The 20348-nt window shown below is 39.0% G+C and overlaps 1 protein-coding gene across 8 annotated transcripts in view; it reads right to left on the bottom strand.

The window, feature by feature from the left end:
• The window catches only part of LOC122552789 (transcriptional-regulating factor 1), a 290789-nt gene that overhangs the window by 100209 nt on the left and 170232 nt on the right, over positions 1-20348 (bottom strand). Inside the window, exon 1 of one of the 8 annotated variants that reach the window (XM_043695726.1) lies at positions 17851-17989. The exons of the other annotated variants lie outside the window; for them this stretch is intronic. The gene's annotated coding sequence lies outside the window, so the exon portion shown is untranslated. Of the gene's footprint in view, positions 1-17850; positions 17990-20348 lie in introns of those variants that run through there. 8 annotated transcript variants of the gene reach the window in all.

Raw genomic sequence — 20348 nt, 5'->3', positions numbered from 1 at the left:
CCTATTTATCCTATCCATGCCCCTCATTTTATAAACCTCTATAAGGTCACCCCTCAGCCTCCGACGCTCCAGGGAAAACAGCCTCAGCTTTTTCAACCTCTCACTGTAGCTCAAATCTTCCAACCCTGGCTGTAAATCTTTTCTGAACCCTTTCAAGTTTCACAACATCTTTCTGATAGGAAGGAGACCAGAACTGCACGCAATATTCCAACAGTGGCCTAGCATGACCTCCCAACTCCTGTACTCAATATTCTGATCACTAAAAGAAAGCATACCAAACGCCACCTTCACTATCCTATCAACCTGCAACTCCACTTTCAAGGAGCTATGAACCTGCACTCCAAGGTCACTTTGCTCAGCAACACTCCTGAGGACCTTACCATTAAGTGTATAAGTCCTGCTAAGATTTGCTTTCCCAAAATGGAGCACCTCACATTTATCTAAATTAAACTCCATCTGCCACTCCTCAACCCATTTGCCCATCTGGTCAAGATCTTGTTGTAATCTTCTTCACTGTCCACGACATCTCTAATTTTGGTGTCATCTGCAAACTTAATAACAATACCTCTTATGCCCACATCCAATGACAGCATAATTGTTGCCCTTTGTCTCGAGATCTTTCTAACTTCATGCTAGATTCAAAGTAATGTCGGGAAAGGGAAATCCATAACACACTGATCACTTGAATTTGTGGGCAATGTTATTTAAGGTCAGTGGTGTGCATCATCATTTTGACAGTGAATGCTAAATCTAGATGTTTATCTTAACATCTTATGTTCAGTCAACACAAAAGTACCACGCATCACATAGAGGGTTGAATATTGAGTCCTTTTTTGTCTCTTTACCCCGAAACATTGTCAAATAATGCCAAGAATCTACTAATATAGATAATGCTCATCACACAATAGTCAGTTCACAGTTGGAGAGAGAAGAAATGCATGCGCATTCTGGGTTTGGATCCAAACATTGAACAGCCAATTCAGAAAAAGTATGCACACCCAAAATATTAACTTGCTTCCTTATCCCATATTTAGAAATTAATCTAAATAATCCTAACTTTCTTTGGCTTCAGATTTACAGTATTGCCAGTAATTAGCACATTATTTGTTGCTAATGATGACCTGTACCCAGCTAGGAAGTGAATGATGAAAGTCTAGTTTGATTTTTCCTTATTATTTATATGCTTCAGATGCAATTAAATTTGAATTTAAATTTTGGTTAAAGAAATTGCTCAATTAATGAATTACCTTCAAGCTTCAGATTAGTGACCCTATATGGAAACTATATGCCCATAAATCACCAGAAGCAGACAATTCTGTAGCTAACCTCCACATCATACCTAGAATGCATAACATTCAAAGGACATTTGTTACTCAGATCGCTTTTGACATCCTCGTGAGTCATTGGTAATGTTTAGCCAAGTCAATGAAAATACACATACAAAAACATTGCCGAACAACTTACTAAATGCCAGTCTAAAGTTACAATTCAAGCACTCTCTGACTTCTCCCCAATTTAACCCACGGAAAATAAAATTAGGATTCTTCAATTATTTCACTCGAAATTAGCTTTATTCTGTGAATGGAAATACCCAGAGCAAAATGATCGCCTCCCCATTTGTTGAATTTAAGTTGTCTGTCCACCACGTAATCTGCAGATGGTCACTCCTGGGTTGGTGCAACGTGTTTTGTACCCCACTACTTCAAACTCATTTGTAACAAAGATTTCGTGGTGCAGATTGGATGTGCAGGAGCCTAGTTCTCTTATCTGTTTAGCATGAACCAATCTCACCATGGTAGTTCAAAACATGCCATTCAATTATAGAGTCAGAGATGTACAGCACGGACACAGATCCTTCGGTCCAACTTGTCCATGCCGACCAGATATCCCAACCCAATCTAGCCCCACCTGCCAGCACTTGGCCCATATCCCTCCAAACCCTTCCTATTCATAGACACATCCAAATGCCTTTTAAATGTTGCAACTGTGCAAGCCTCCAGCACTTCCTCTGGCAGCTCATTCCATCCACTTAACACCCTCTGCATGAAAAAGATGCCCCTTAGGTCCCTTTTATATCTTTCCCCTCTTATCCTAAACCTATGCCCTCGAGTTCTGGACTCCCCCAACCCCAGGGAAATGACTTTTTCTATTTATCCAACCCATGCCCCTCATGATTTTATAAACATCAATTGATGGGGGTTTGTCACACGCAACTTCCCTTGTTTCACACACCTTGATCCAAAGGATGTCTGCTGATGGATCTTGTTCCATATGGAGGAACGAGATAGTAGGTGGGCAGGAAGTCAATCAAACGGATCATTATGGAATGAGAAACTGAGGTACAGCACAGATCGCTTGAATCAGTGAGAGTTTTCACCAGTTGATGAATGTGTGGGGAGAGTGATGTATGAGAGGACAGGAAGCAAGGGAAGGGCTGGTGAGTGTAGCAGCTATGATGTGCATTGTTGCATTCAAGTGAATCTTAAAAAAATGCGCTACGTTATGCCCTGTCACTGACAGGTTAATTATTGAACTGAAAGAATGGCTCAGTTCACATACTGAGTGGCAACTGTTGAATTATCGACTACATTGAGAAACATTTGGATGGAAAGAGGATGAACAATGCTAAAAAGGAGTCACATCATCAAAGCTTTTCACTTTGAACTGATCAGGATCAGGAGAAGAGGGTGCTGACTGATTGAGGGTGCAGCAAGAACAGTTAACAATTGATCTTAGTTCACAGAATAAATTCCAAACACGCACCAGAAATTGACAGTCCCCATGACTTCTCCTTTTTCCAATGTAAATGATGCAATGGCTGTATATATTCCTTTTGCCTACACAAAGCAAGGGCCTACAAAGGGCCATGGTACTATTTCAACAGAGTCAGGAGGTCCAGGTTCAAGTCCCACCTGCACTGCAAGTATCTTATAATAGGTCTGAACAAACGGTTTTTTTTTTGTCAACCATTTTATTCCACAAGTTGTCCAAAATGCCTCAGATTACCTTGATTGTAGAAGGTACCTCATTTGTAGATGAAGCTGTGTTAAGTTGTTAATTTGCAGATAACCTATATGGGTGGCCTTCTCCACCAAGAGGACTCTACCATTGAGCGATAAAGATTTCGGCCTTCCACACAGATGAGAATTTCAGTGCAGGTGTATTGCCAGGTACTTCGACTGTACTCCTGATGTGCGCTTGACCATACACATCCCATTGATCATTTGTTTTGGGGAGAATACTGATCATTCTCAATCAACCCCTGCGTGCAAGCCTCAAACAATTGTCAACAACATTAGCTGTAATTCAACAATTGGACAGAATTTATTAAATAATCCAGGCTAAGAATTAAAGCTCATCTATTTTGCTCAGAGTGTATTACATGTGCACTTGCTAGAAACTCTTCATATTAACACACAGGATCCTGCTTTACATAGGTGAAAGAAATTCATACATAATTGCACTTTTTTTTGTGGGAAAATAGGGATCATGGAGACTTCCAAACTTTGCTTTGTTTTCATGGCCACAGTTTGACTCATTATGGGGAGGGGATGACCTAGTTGTATGATCACTAGACTATTAAGCCAGAGATCCAAGTAGTGCTCTGGTGACCCAGGTTCAAATCCGAGCATGGTTGATGATGGAATTTGAATTTAATAAAAATCTGGAATTAGGAGGATAGTGATGGCCATGAAATCTTGACCAGTTGTCAGGAAAAAAATTCCAATCTGGTTTAGGGAAGGTTCATGTCCTTTAGGGAAGAAATTTCAGTCCCTATCTGGTCTGGCTTACATGCAACTCCAAATCAAGTGCAATGTGGCTGTCTTTGAACTGCCCTCCAGGTAATAATTGCTGGCCTGGCCATATCCCGCAAATACCAAAGAGTCTGTTTGGTTTGAGAACAATGTTCCCATTGCATCTCCAGGTCAATGAAGACCCAACCAATCGGCACTGACTTCTCATGCTAGACAACAGTATCCCTTTATAGCCCCAAATCAATTTCTTGCATCTTTGTCCTAATAACTGCAACTCAAAAGGCTGAGACATTTTGTTTCCTTTTAGCAATGTTTAAATTCTATACAATTAATAATGGTTTGAGAAAGGAAAAAAATTATGAAAAACAACTCAGAGTTTTAAGCTCTTGGTAAAGAATCAACTAATATTAAAAGACTGCACATTCAATGAACATATCATACAACACATTTGATATCTGAAAGAAAATCATGTCGGAAAGTTGGAAGAAACACTGACCATGCAAGGACCATAAGAGAAGCATTAAATTGTAATCTAACAGAATGGTGCAATTTCAATGAAGTGCACACGAAGGGGGAGTAAAGAATGAGAACGATAAAACTGAAGAGAATGGTGATAAGAGTGAAAATAAGGGCAGAAAGCCAGATAATAGCAAATAAAAACTGAAACTATCCAATGACACAGAGCAGCCTTATGGAATTAGCAACTTCTGTAGAATATAACTATTAACGTATTGTAGGTTATACACAAGCACTTAGTAACTTGAAAATATTTTTGCCTCTTCTCCCATGACAGAACAATGCTTCTAATACCTAAATGGCAAACAACAAACATGCACCTTACAATATAACAAAGGATGCAATTTGGAGGATGAGGAACAAAATGGTAGTGTTAAAATTATGTAGAAGCAAAGAGATCTGAGTATTCTTACACATGCAAACTAAGAAGGTGACAAAACTAGCTGACAAAAGCTGTAAAACAGTTTATAAATGCAACAATCCAAGTAGAAGCAGAGAGTAGAAAAGCAAAAAGAAATTCTATACAACCCCTATATAATGCAATAAGCCACAACTGGACTTCACACTTCAGCAAGGAGGGAAGCGCAATAAAGATTTGGCTGACAGATTCCTGGGATGGCAGGACTAACATAATAAGAGACACTGGATCAGTTAGGACCAAATCCACTGGAGTTCAGAAGAATGAGGTGGGAATCTCATAGAAACCTATAAAATTCTAACAGGACTTGACAAGATAAACACAGGAAAGACATTCCTTGATGACAAGACTCCAGGAAGCTCGAAGTAACAGAGTAATTATGGGTCACTAGTCCACAGATCACTGAAGGTGACAGGACAGCTTAATAGGATAGTTAGGGCAGCATATGGGACATGTGCCTTTCATTAGTTGTGGCACAGATCATAAGAGCAGGGAGGTTATGTTGGAGCTGTACAAAACTTAGGTTAGGCCATAGCTGGAGTACTCTGTGCAGTTCTGGTTATCACACAATAGGAAGCACATGATTGCACATGAGGGAGTGTAGAGGAGATTCATCAGCATATTGCCTTAGTTGGAGCATTTTAACAATGAAGAGGGGCTAGATCGGTTCAGGTTTATTTTCTGAGAGTGGAATAGGCTGAGAGGGGACCTGATTGAGATCTAGAAGATTATACAGATGAAGACCATGGACTGGATGGATAAAAAACAGCTGTTCCACCTCGCTGACGGGTCGAGAATAAGGGATCATAATTTTAAGGTGAAAGGCAGGACGTTTAGAGACATTGTGAGGAAAAATGTTTTTACCCTGAGTGGTGGGAATCTGGAATGCACTGACCAAGAGAGAAGGTGAGGTGTTCTAAAGTACACGGGTATGTCACAACATTCAAGGCTAAAGGCTAAGATCATGAGGGCAAAGATAAGATGAATAGCAAAGTTCTTTTCCCTTGGGTGGTGAGGTTCATAACTAGGGGGCATATTTTTAAAATGAGAGGAGAAAGAATCTGAGAGGCAACTTCTTCCTCACAGAGGGTAGTTTGTACGTGGAATAAACTGCCAGAGGAAGAAATGGTAGATGCAGGTACAGTTACATTTAAAACATATTTGGATAAGTACATGAATAGCAAAAGGTTTAGAAGGATATGGGCCAACTGCAGGCAAGTGGGACAATTTTAGTTGGGAAAACTTGGTTGGCATGGACAAGTTGGACCAAAGGGTCTGTTTCCATGCTGTTTGATTCTATGACTAGTGCTGAAAAATGGAAATAGTGTAGCTTTGGAAAAAAATTTGTCAGTGTAGAGTCAATGGGGCAAAGGGCCCCTTTCTGTTCTAAAATGATTCTATGACTGGAGAGTCTAGAACCAGGGGTTATAGTCTAAGGATATGGGGTAGGTGATGTAGGGCTGAGGTGAACAGAAATTTCTTCATCCAGACAGTGGTGAGCTTTTGGAATTCTCTGAAACAAAGTGGGAAAGCCTTAACATGGAATGTTTCCAAGAAGGAGATAAAGTTTTTGGGGCTAAAGGGGTCAACAATAGGACACTAAGTTGGATGATCAGCCAAGATTATATTCAATGGCAGAGCTGACTCAAAGGCCCAATGGCATACTCCCGCTACTTTTGTCTATTTTTCTCAGAAGACTAACAAGGCGTGAAGAGGAAACTTTCCTAAGGATAAGAGACTTGCATTATCTGTATCGTTAACTTTGTTATCTGGGAAGAGCATGGCAATAATCAATCTGCACCACTCCACAAATGTGAAAATACCCAGTTTAACTAACAAGATGATTCATTTGCCTTACTGACTACTATTCAGGACAAAAGCTATTCAGAATTCCTTTAAACTCCTGACTTGCATCTTGTACTTAATGGTGAGGCTTTGGGGAGTCAGGAGGTGAGTTACTCACTGCAAGATTCCTTGCCTAATATTACCTGGGTCCAGTGACAATACTTCCAGTCCATTGCCTCCAATGGACAAAGATACATTTAAATAGCCAATGTCATCTTTTAAAATAGCCATAACATTTGTTCTTTTACTTCTGTAACATTTGCTAACTCAAAACGTACACTTGGGTTAAAATCAAACTGCGGATGATGGAGAAACTCAGCAAGTCTCGCAGCATCTGTAGAAAAGGAAAAACAGTCTGTGTTTCAAGTCTAATCTGAAGAAGAGTCCTATTGGACTGGACACATTAACTTTGCGTCTCTCTCCACAAGTATTGCCAGACCTGCTGAGCTGCTGCAGCATTTTTTAATGACAAACACCTGAAACTTGGCAAAGAAACACAATGTCATGTGTATTTCTAAGCTATGGACAGCTCAGCCAGGACAGTACAATGGGTCATAAGAGGACTCTTCATCCCTGGACAACATAAGTCAGTGTGGGTGGGAAGACAGAAAAGAGGTAGAGGTTGGCAAAGGAAGAAGTGGAATCTTTTAGAACTTTGCTTCTAATCATTGTCCAATGCCCAATGCTGAAAAAGTGCTTATTTGATTTTAGCAGCAGAAAACAGGTCAAAGATTGCCTTGATTGTTGTGACATACAGTATCTATTCCTACTCTAATGCCTTTATGGCGGCTTGAAATGAGTCATCTGAGGCTCACTGAACATTTGAAATTCAGTCCCAGCCAGAGCTTTTCCAGTTTTAAAACACAAGAGGCCTTCAAATGCTTTTTCATGCATTTATGCAGATGGAAGGCAGTGTTAGAGAGCAGAAGTCCAAATTTTGATAAAGCTGGGGACAAAAATTAGCAAGTCATCAAATTCAAGATTTTAAGACTGAGAATCAACCACCAAATGCATCATGGCCATTCAGTCTATTACTCACATCTTACTCTCAAATTACAGAAATTACATGTAAAACATAATTTAAGCAATTTTTCTTAAAATATGGAATGACAGTGTAGGAAAAACTCAAACTACAATTCTTTAAGAATGATCAGTCAGTTAAACTTTGCCTGCACTTCCATATCACAATGTGCTACACTCTGTGGATTGAACTTGTGTAGAACTCGTTTGTATGTTATTTGGCAATAACATTCCATGGGCCCAATTGCTGCAATCAGTACAGAAAGGAGCATGTTGTAATCAGTTTCCAAGCTGCAAATCCATCTTTTATGGAAAAGACAAAAGATTAATTCAGGCCAGGAACAGGCCAGGAACTCATTATTGATCAGGTCAATGGGATGAATTTTGAACTATTTTAAGAGATGGTATCTTTTGACTCCAACAAATCCATCGAATGCACAATTGAATGCGCAGACAGATGAGGAACTGTAACTGAACCAGGGTCAATCATTTTGTGGAGCAAAACAGTCAGTATTATCAGGAGAGGAGGAAAAGGAGAAATAGCAGAAAGCTAGTAAACAAAATTGTTATTTTAAATACATAATTGAATAATTAATGAAAATCTGAACACTCTATATACTATGGCTGCAAAGAAAGAAATCAGATGTGTGAAAAGTGCTCAACATGTGAGCAAAATTATAGGTCAGGAATAAAACATTACTATGGCAACATGGAAATAAATTGGGATGAGTGACAGGAAACAGAAAGCAGTGGTGAATGAGGGCTTTTCAGACTGGAGGAAGGTGTAAATTCACATGAGCCAGTGCTGGGAACGTTGCTCTTCCTGATACATATTAAAAGATCTAGATCTTGGCATGCAGGGCACAACTTGGAAATTTGTGAATATGTCAAACTTGACAATACTGCAATCTGGTGAGGAGTGCGGAACTTCACAAAGACACATTTTGGCAGGAAGAACATGGAAAGATAATGAAACATTGGTTTGACTTGACCTGGACTATTGTGTTCACTTTAGGAAAGACCTTAGGAGTGTACAAAACATTCGCAAGAGTTGTTACAGGATGTGGAATTTCCATTTTGATGACAAATTGTGACTATTCCTTAGAGTAGAGGAGGTTGGTAGGAGATTTGAGGGAGATAATCAAAATCCTCAAGAGTCTGAACAGAGGAGATAGAAAGTCTGTTCCTGCTCATAGCCAAGATCACGAACACATATTTAGTGTAATTCATACAAGAAACAATGAAGGAAGGAGAAACAGCTTTTTATGAGTCTGCAAATGGTTACGACCTAGAATGCACTAACTGAGACTAACTGTGTTGGTTCAATAGGGGCATTCAAGAGGGAAATGGATTATTATCAGCAAAGATAGAACATGCAAAGTTATAGGGAGAGGTTGGAGGGAAATGGAACAGTGCACGTTGCTCATTTACAGAATCAGTGCACACATGACAGAAACCTCGATGATTCTTTTTAGACAGTAAATCTAACATCACAAAAATGTGTTTTCTTGATTAACAATTTCAAATGCAATACCTGAAACCCAGTTGTTAAAGCTTGCAGAAGGCACAAGTCTCCCTGGCCTGGACTCTCAAAATTAATAGTAGTAATTTTAGAATAATGCATATAAGGTGTGCCCACGTCCATGAAAATGGATTCAGTTAAATACTCATTACCATTAGTAGAAAGAAAACAATTGCAGAAAGCTGATAAAAGGAATAATGCATCGAGGGGCTAATTAGAAAACAAATATTAAAACACTGGCTCGAAAAAGCTTTGAGAAATTAAGCAAGCATGCAGAGCGCTGGACATATACAAGTCTTTTTTTATATCGTAACAAAGGCTTTTTAATGCAAATTTGGAAGCGGACTCTGCAGCAGCAGGAAATATGAGAGTTAAAACATGTTTGAAATTAACAAGTAATTTAGGAATGGAGATCATTTTTAAAGCACTTTTGTTGAAAGTTGGCAAGCAACTCACTAGTAAAGATCTAAGCGCAACATAAATTTCATTTGTTGCCTGCTTCTACAGAAGCAACGGGAAGGGAGGAGCTGTTTCTGCCAAAAGTACGTCAGCACACAAACTTATATTTAGCACAAGATTTTATCAAACTGTCCAACAGATGGACTCCACTTCTCTTTTGGCAGCTGGGTAGCAAGTAACTGCTTTTTGCTGTAGTTATATAAAGTAAGATGACAAACCCCACAGAAGTTCCCTGAAATCTTTCTTGAACAGTCCTAGGGAAAGACTAGGCACCCACGGTGTCCAAACACAAAGCCAATTTAAGCAGATATTTCTGGAACAGCTATCACCTTTCATAATGTATAAACCAGTGAACTAAAACAAATAGAGCTCAAGTGCCAAATCTATGATTATTGTCAGCACAGAATGACAGTGCTGTGGATAGTGGACGTCTGAACAAAATGCTGGAAATGCTCAGCAAATTTGACAGCATATAAGGAGACAGAATCGGAATTGATGTTTCAAGCCAGTGACACTTGATCAGGAACAGAGACAAACCAGAAATCTCAACACAGAGCCACAATATGCTGTTAAAAAAACAGGACAAATGATGTTTGTGTTACTTATGCATAAATGTCATATTAACTTGAGGTGAAGGCAGGTGCATGGTTACCACAGAAATCCACAAATTGATGTGAAAGATGTGCCACTTCAGTCATTAGTTAGGCAAAATTACATCCTGTTGTCTGCCTTATCATTCAAAAATGCATTGAGTAGCATAAAGTTACTGTATGTGCGTGCTCAATAAGTTTACAAAGAATTACTCCATTAAATACGTAATTTAACCTAACTATTGTAAACTAGTGCTTAGGTTCTGAGACTTCTGCTCTACTTTAACTCGTCAATGTAACTAGTATTATTTTTCCCTCATGTATCTATTATAGTTAACCAGTAAAAGTCTCAGATTCAATTTGTCCACTCAATGTACTGTATGTAAATGAAGGTGCGTAACTGTTCTATGGTTAAAATTCCACTGAAAAAAATCAATCACCAACTTGAACCATAAACTGAGAACATAATTACTCAAATATCATGAAGATCAACAAACTTTAATTTCTGAAATTTACTTTTGTGCATGGGAAGCTCATTCTTAAGATTTGGTTGTGGGAAGGTTTAAAATGTCAAATTAGAATTTACAATATTTTGGCTTTTACACTGTCCCTTTTTTGTTCTTCAATTCAATCCTTCCTCCCCTTGATTTCACCTTCTGCATTTGATTTAGCATTGAATGCATCAACATTGAATAATGCTTCTCCCTCAGTACTTTCCACAATCCTTTGATCGGTTTGGTTAAGGTGGTACACAGTAAATTTAAGTGCTAGATTCCCTGTTTCCCTCATTGTGGTAACGATCAGCCTGGATGTTCAGCCACTTACAAGTGCTAACAACCTAAATACGTATCATCATGTCAAAGACAAAGTGCTGATGGAGCACCATCAGCAAATTATGGCCCCAAGATTCTCAATGCTGTCTATTGTGTCGCCATCCATTTTAATTCAAGGGTCAACCCATTAATGAGCAATCAGAAGATCCAGGTTTGCTTACCCAAGAAACCAACAACAACTTGTTCTAAAACCAAAGAATATCCTAAAAGTCATCAAGCAAATCGCCAAAATGAGCATTAATAATCATTTGGTCATAAAGAACTTGAGTATTACTGAATAAGAGCCTACAGTTACAAGCGATATTAGATATGCATCATCAGCAAATTTAAGTAGGGCCGCAGATATTTATTCATGTACAAGCTTGACACTGAACTAAGGTACAAAGCCATGCTGCAGGATAATGGCTATCCTGATCAGGTAATTTCTTGTTCTACATCGTGCAAACTCTTTGAAGGCCCTAAGGCCGTCACTCATGGTCACGAAAGGTGACCAAGTTACCTCAGAATTGGGTAAGGTACCTCAAACATTTGAGCAAAAAATGAAGTTTTAGTCCATTACTATGCAGTTGCAAAATAAATAGTGTTCACCACCATAAGGATACTGCAGTCAAGTCAAAAACTAATGTTCTGCCCATCATAGGACTGAGTGATATAGTTAATGAATTTCAGTGCAGGTGTAATGCAAGATATGAAGGTTTCAAGATTGTCAGATCACACAAAACATCATAATAACATATGAAGGAGTAACATATTCAGATTTTAAGCCTGCCTCACCATTCCATAAGATTGAGGTTGTTCTGCTCTAGACCTCAACTCCTTTTTGTTACCAGATGCTCATCACCCCAACGTCTCAATGTTTCAAAGGTCTACCCACCTCCTCCTTAAATACATGCAGGATCTAGCCTCAAAAACTCTATTGGGTAAAGAATTCCTGACATACACCACGCAATGAAAGAAAAAATTCCTTCCTATTAGCTTTAATAGAGTGTCCCTTCAACAATGAGGATTCAACATCTTGTCAACATCTATCCTGTAAAGCTCCCTCAGAATCTTCAACAAGATCACCTCTTATTTTCCTAAGCTCTAACGAGTACAGGCCTAACCTGTTCAGCTGCTTTTAACAAGTCAACCTCTTCATCGCAACAAACAGCCAATTGAATCTCTGGTGAACTATCTTCAACTGCCTTTTGATTATATAAGACACTGGTGAGGCCACAACTGGAGTACAACATTCCAGGAAGCGGGTAATTGCTCTAGAAGAAATGCGGAGATCTAATTTAAGTTTGTTGTCACACTTGCAATGTAGGGCATTTGTGGGCAGTAGAAGTTGCAATGTATTAATACACAGGGCCTTGTTCATTAAAAGCTAAAGTAATATGTGTAATGCACTGTGCCTTTTTCAACTCAACAAAATAGTTAACAGCTATTTGCTTGTTCATTTCTGGGGGCAATGTCCAAATCAATCAGGTTAACCTGTCTGGTTTAAAGTCTAAGTAAGGCCAGGTATTTGACCACTGTATTAGCTTGGCAGCACCAGTATCAGAATACACCCTGCAACCTCTCATACAGTTGGTTTTCTCCTTTACTTGTATTCTTAGAAATTGCCTCATGAGTGCAGACCAAGAGCTTCAAACAAAGGTGTTTTTTTTCAGCTGAACCTGATATAATGTTCAGAAATGAAAACATTCACACTTTAACACAGTTTCCACTTCAAGTTCAACATGCGCAGCCCCTCCTCCATGACCGACAGAATAAAACCTTTCAATGAATCATCAAAGTAAGTGAGAAGAACCTTATTGTATAATTGAAAACTGTAGTTGTTCTAGAACAACTCATGGATAGATTTCATAAAATGTCCTTTAATTCCATTTGCTTAACTCTTTAATTATTTGTGTGGCATGCATGCATGAAAGAAAAGTGCTCCTTAATTTTTTGAAAGATTGCCAGATATGTAAGAACATGGGTTGCTGATCACTTGAGGACTTCCTTCTGGATCCAGAGGCGAAGGCACAAATTGCTGGGGGCGCTCGGTGGGTCTGGCAGCATCCATCGAGAGGTTTGGCGTTTTGAGTCAAGTGGCCCTTCCTCAGAACAAGAGTTCGCTCGGCCTGAAACGTTGACTGATTTCTTTCTGCAGATGCTGGCAGACCCATTGAGTTTTTCCAGCGGTTTGTTTTTGCTTCTGATTTACAGTATCTGCAGTTCTTTCTGTTTTCATTCTGGATTCAGCTGGGTCCCTGTCTAAAACCATCATACGTGGTGTGTGATGGTGGAATATACAGAGAAAGGTAGTTTGCTGCCTTCCTGGCCTTTTGGAAGCTTTCGTAGCTCTGGAGATGGATCGAACTTGAAAGGGTTCAGAAAAGATTTACATGAATGTTGCCAGGGTTGGAAGATTTGAGCTATAGGGAGCGGTTGAATAGGCTAGGGCTGTTTTCCCTGGAGCATCAGAGGCTGAGGGGTGACCTTATAGAGATTTATAAAATGATGAGGGGCATGGATAGGATAAATAGACAAAGTCTTTTCCCTGGAGTGAGGGAAGACCAGAACTGGAGGGCACAGGTTTAGGGTGAGAGGGGAAAGATATAAAAGAGACCTAAGGGGCAATTTTTTTCATGCAGTTGGTGGTACGTGTATGGAATGAGTTGCCAGAGGAAGTGGTAGAGGATAATACAATTGCAACATTTAAAAGGTATCTGGATGGACATATGAATAGGAAGGGTTTGGAGGGATGTGGGCCAGATGCTGGCAGGTGGGACTAGATTGGGTTGGGATATCTGGTCAGCATGGACAAGTTGGACGAAGGGTCTGTTTCTGTGCTGTACATCTCTATGACTCTATGACTTGACAGTTCATTTAGCAAATCACCATGAGTTGCCAAGGTTCGAGAGCTAGTTGTTAAATTCCTGGTCTGATCGGAGGCTCCAATGACTGAATGAGGATCTGTATCTCAAAGTGACTCAAAAGCTGTCTAATAAAATCAAGACAAACGGTTTTGCTCAGCTCGATGCAGTTTATGCAAGAAAATAGTTTTATACACCAAAGAATTTAATGCACTGTTATTCCGTTGATATTGTGCTTTACTTGATTCGTTATTTCAAATTTAGAATACTTCATATATATTTTGTCAGGTAGAAATGTTATGGATGATGCATTTTCACATATGCACCCTGGTTTCATTTTTCTTCTCCCTACTCGTGTTTAAAACAAAGCACTTTCACATTTTGCTGCAGTAAATTTAATCTGACGTGTCAGTCCATTCCATCAATTTATCTACGTTCTCTTGAAGTTTAACACCAACCACCTAGAACTCACTACATTTAGAACATTCGTAATTTCTGCAAATTTTGAAATTGCCCTCTGAATACCTTAGTGACAATATTAATTGCATATCAAGAAAAGCTATGGTCCCAGTAATAATCCTGGGGAACACCACTAACAGCCATCCCCCAAACTGAAAAAAACAAGTGCTCCCAACTGTTGCCTACACTCAACCAACTTTGCATCCATAATACAAGTGTCACACAAAGTACAGTCAATTATGCTGGAATTCCTTGTGATGTCCCTTAGGTTCAGCAGCAGCTTAAAGTTTTCACATCTTTTGAACTTCCAAAGCCCAGTCCTGGAATTCCTTGCATTCTTTAATGACACTCTGTGATAAACTCTCAACCAAGTTATCAGTTGCTCTGTGAATGCCCAAGACAAATCATGTGGCTTGTGATAACCATTTTGTAAGACTTAAATCATTTTAAACTACCGGTTCTTGGATTTTGACTTTGCATTGATTTTACCGAGGAAAAAGCTGAAGAAATATTAAATTATTGCCACTGCCAAGCACTTCACCTACAAAACTGGCTCCAGCCCTCCTCTCACTTTTCTTTCATTAGTATCATGACTGTAAGAAAATTTTGGATTCCCTCTTGCATTGGCTGCCAGTATCTTTTCATAGTGTCTCTTTACTGCTCTTATTTACTTCACTTCTCCTCAGAATTGTGTACATTCAGCTGAGTTCTAACTTTGTATTATCGATCTGGCATCTGTCAAACTCTTCTAATTTGTGTCATCTGACTAACTCCTCATTTATCTTATCTAACTCGAAAATATACGGAACTCTTTTTCCCCTTTGTGAGGATACATCTCATTGATAAACAAGAGTCAAATCAATTCAAGGCCACCTTATTCGCTGAAGCTTTCCCTGCCGATCTGACCCCAAATTAGCTGGGACTGATCCATTTTCACCACAACATGGATCTTCCTCCAATCAAGTACTTATACTTGGGAAAGCTCGTCTTAGGCGTCTTGTTGTTCAGTGGTAGCGTTCCTTTATCTAGGACAAGAGGCCCAGGTTCAAGTCCCATCTACTCCAGGGGTATGTCAAAACACACCTGAACACGTTGATTAAAAATATCCAGAAAGCTCATTTGTCCATGGCTACCTTAAACCTTCTGATACCATCATTTTTCCCTAAACGTTCTCAAAATGACACTCTCTTCAGTTGACCAACTTGACTTTCCAGAAGCAGATCAAATAATTCTGCCTTGCTTAACTGATCAGGAAAATTCTCCTCAGTGCACTTCAGAAGCCAATAACAGTTTCTACCCTCAATACTTTTACTTCCTGAGTCTGCATTAATCTAAGTAAAATCCCCTAGTATCACTGCTCTGAAGTTTTTGCTCCTCAATACTACCTTTCAAAACACTTTCTACTCCATTTGTTTCATACTATTTGGAGACTGGTAAGATTCATCCAGTCATTGCAAACTTTTTTAAACGTTCTCCCTGTTTCTATGTGGGTTTCCTCCAAGTGTTTCAGTTTCCTCCCACTATCCAAAGATGTACAGCTTAAGTGGATTGGCATGCTAAATTGCCCATAGTGCCCAGGGTCATGCAGGTAAGATGGATTAGTCATGGGAAATGCAGGGTTAAAGGATGGGGTGGAGGGGTCTGGTTTGGATGCTGTTTGGAGGGTTGATGTGGACTCGATGGGCCAAATGAGCCGACTTCCACACAGTAGGGATTCTGTGATTTCATGATTTGAATTAAATAGATCCTAGACTTGTCATTCTTGATGCTGCAGCTAATTCCCATACCCTGCATAAACCTTCTAGTTGATGTAAATTTGGCATATTTTTCTGAGATTTTGTAACTGCTGTTGGTCTTCAGAGGAGAGAGATGGCATTTTCCTTCACATCACCTTTGGTTTCTTGGCAAAAATCATTCTATCACACAAGGGCCTAGAAACAGGGTACAGACCTAAAAAATATATTAGGATTACCATCATCTTTGGATCCCAAAGCGCCCAAATCCACTTCATATATTTCAGTGACATGATTAGATGTGCGATTCACTGTGTGCAAACAAATCCACATTCTATTCTGCCTCAAAAAGTGCACTGAATCCTTCAACATACCATATCAGAATGATACTGTCAACATTTTGTTTTCAATTACTCAACCCAGAATTGCAGAGAAAATTAATCTTTGCTTAATTTGCACAATTTTAAATTGAATGCAATTGATTGCTTTAACCAACAATTTTTTCTTTCTTTCAAATTCAGCATGCGGTCCTCAGGAAGTATCCATACTGCTAACTTCAAAGACACAACAAACAGCATGTTTCAATACATATCCATGAAATGTACACTCACCCCCTCACTTCAGACTATGAAGTTTCCAATTATGGTCAGTTCCCATTTCTTATTTTCAAATTAAAATACATCCAGCATAATTTCTCACCCTCGATATTTGACATTACTTGAACACGAACTGTTCTTGTAGACCAATCAAGAACACACACAAAATCTGCACACTACGGGTAGATTTCATGCATCATTTTTCCATAGATAGTCCAGAAAATGCTGTCATTTCTGATGATTACCTAATTCTACATGAAGGCCAGCGCTTTGCTCATCAAGTCAATATTATAAAGTTATTGAGGCTGTGCATCAATACATGTAACTTACAGATAATGAAAAATACCAAAAGTTGTAACACTAATCATTTTTTTTTTAATTGTTCAGCTGCAGGTGACGTTCTTTTCTTGCCAAGCTATGCATTTGTTATTCTAATTATGAGATGACAATTGTTTTGTTATCTCCTACTGTGGGTATAGCTTTTGTTACCATTTTGGTACAATCACCATTGGTATGCCTCGATCGCGCAATATTTTGTCATTTCTTTCCTCCATTTCCTTACTACTTCACGCCAATGACATCAGTAAGCCTTCAGCCAAATGTTTGGACAGTATAACAGTAATGTCAAAAAAACTCAATAGGCTGTGAAACATATTGAATTACCTATGGGTCAAAAAGTTGCAATGAAAATGCATCCATGCAAAGACACAAGTATTACTGAGCCATCATTTATTCCAAATTCTGTCACAGTTGCTGCGCTGTTTGATATCAAGTTATGGGTGAGCCTGTATTTTAATCCACAATTAAACCTGCACATGAACAGTTGTGACCTGTTGAAAATGGTCAAGCACAAAAATGCTACAGATTTGCCCATGAATTGATAATGTAACCTCACAAAAGTTCATCACCTAAGACAACCTATGTCAACACCCAAAACACTTCAGACTATTCATGTTTGTCTACTGTACTGTGGTAATTATCCTGGAGATAAATAAATATTTAATTACATGTAATATACATGTATTGATGTCTTGGAGGTCTCACATTATCATGGAGATCTCACAGTATTACACTGGGAGCACCACACCATTGTACTGCTTCACAAGTAAAAAAAAACTGAATTATCAGCATAATCTTTCTCCATCTTGCCACACAGACCTCACCCCCACTGACAAATGGCTACATCTTAAAATAATATACTACTGCCCTCAACTTATGAACTGATAATTTTTAAACAAAATAAGATTGCCCGAAGTCTTACGATTTTTGTGATCATCATAGGTTCTGGCTCTGTGCACCTTTTCCATCTGTGCAAGTGTGAAATTTTGTTTCATGGATGTCAGTTCCTGTGACTGGCAGAGTAATCTCAAGAGCAAACACAAATTAATTACAATGAAGGCTGGCCTGTAAGTAGACGGTGTAGAATGCCAGTTTCCCAACTACAGGGTTGAAGGTTCAATCAATAAAATGCTCCAAATGCAGCCAGCCCTGCTGCACACCTCCCATCAGCTGGTCATGGAGCATTGTTGCTCTCAGTGATCATCCCAGACTGCCTCTCTCTTGACTGAAGATAGTTGCTTAGTGACAACTGGTTCCCATGACAATGCAAAAAGGGGTAAATAACTGTTATAAAACATTAATCCTGAACTTGCAAGTCCATGTAAGGTAAACACTTGAATGTCTTGATAAAGTGGCTGCACCCAAATTGCGTTACAACATTAAACCAGAGCAGTTAAATATGTTGTAATGTAGATATGCTTTTAAAATAGGAAAAAGGACCTAAAATGAACAGACAAATCACCTCCTTTCAGCTGCTATTCATGTTCCTCAAATTCTTATATTTATTAAATTCATTTCATGCAAAAAGGGAAAAAAAAATTATTCTGTGTACTGCAAGTATAATGATTGAGAATGCACTGCCTAAAAAGCTGGAGAAAGAAGACAAATTACCAACTATGAAATTGAAATTGGATGTATAATGGCAAAGGAGTTTTCAGGACTGTTGGGATAGACCATGGGAGTGGATCTAAGTGGACAGCTCATTTTAAAAATGAAGAGTTGATGCAGATATAATCACACAAATTGCCTCCTTCAGTGTTGTTTGATCCCATGAACTCTTGCAACATCTCCAAGCCTCAATTTTATTTTCATTTCCATCTCAAATTCTGCTTCCAAGCACCTCTTTAATCTGTTGCTGTAATTTTAATTCCCAGCAACTATAGGCTAAATTGTCAACACACAATTCAGTATTAATTGCTCAACTCAATACAAATACCCAGAAAAGTAACACGACCGCAGGAAGCTATTCATGGCGTTAAATAGTGGCACGTCAGCAAAAATAAGCAAATACTTAAATTCCCATCAAGATTTAAAACAGCGAGCAGTTGAGCCACACAAACCCAAACTGATGGAGTAACATGCTTTAACAAAAGGAAAATATTCACTACCAGTCTCCCTGTTCAATGTCAGGAAGGCAAAAGTAAAAAAATGGTTTTGGCTCAAAACTAATTAACCAAGTCAGAATAAATAGAGAAGATGACATTAGATTATTGATGCACCAGATTAAAACTCATAGTTAACAAAAGTGACAATGGACCAGGCAAGGAATCTTGCAGCAGACAATGCACTTCCAGACCAGCACTCCCTCTAATTTTTGTTCTAGTTGCAAGAGCTTCTGAGGCCGATATGTGAAAGCAAATTCCTGAACCGGAGTCAATGCAGTGATTGGCTTGCGCAGAGCAGCTGCACATGGACACAGAGGTAGATTAGAGGGAACACTGCTCCCGGCTCCTCACAGCATGTCTATTACTTGGCAAAAGTCAGGAATGGAATGGAATACTCTGCATTTGCCTGGATGAGTGCAGTTCCAACACTCAAGAGGCAAAGCTACCCACTTGATTTGCATCATTTGTACAGATGTTCTTTCTTAATGCCACTGACAGCGTGCCAGTAGTGTGTACCAACTACAAGATACATTGCAGTAATTCAACAGGACACCTTACAGGCCACGTTCCAAATCCACAGCCATTAACATCTAGAAGAGCAGGGACAGCACATACACGGGAACACCACCACGTACAAGTTCCCCTCCAAGCCACATACCATCCTGACTTGAAAATATACTATGGTTCCTTTGGTGTCACTGGGTCAAATTCTTGGAGTTCCCTCACTAGCTACACCAATTGGAATGTAAGTGGGTCAAGAAAACTTGTCACCACTTGCTCAAAGTCAAAAGGAATGGATAATAAATGTTGGCACAGCCAACTACGCCCACATCCCATGAGTGAATTAAAAAAAAAAGCAGCAATGCCATCGAGGTGACCTATCTGATCCCCAACTGAGATTCCTATGCTACATTCTTTTCTTAATCACATAGGACTCACAACAAGGATGTTACAGAAAAGTACAGAGGAGTTGGGCACCCTTTTCTTCAATTGAAAACCAAAACAATTTTCAAGCAAAACCAACTCTTGCAATGTCAAATTCAGTAACCCATCTTCCCAGAACGGAGTCAAGCAATTAGATCAAACTATGTGATTTCCAAGAAATGTCTTCTTAAAAATGTGCCAATTTCCAAAGTGACCTGACAAACCACAAAGAATCCAAATACCTAAGAGAATTTGGAATAATTAACATTTCCAAACTGTTCAATACTTTCTCTCAAAAGATATTAAATATTAAGCCTTCATAAGAATTCAGCAACTTTCTTATTGCCCAGACAGTCAAATTATAAAATCACCTCACTTAAACAAAATTTGT

The sequence above is a fragment of the Chiloscyllium plagiosum genome, chromosome 9 (genome assembly GCF_004010195.1).
Source record: "Chiloscyllium plagiosum isolate BGI_BamShark_2017 chromosome 9, ASM401019v2, whole genome shotgun sequence".
NCBI classification, from domain to species: Eukaryota; Metazoa; Chordata; class Chondrichthyes; order Orectolobiformes; family Hemiscylliidae; genus Chiloscyllium; species Chiloscyllium plagiosum.
Note: the sequence above shows the minus strand (reverse complement) of the source record. Positions and strands in the feature narration are given on the sequence as shown.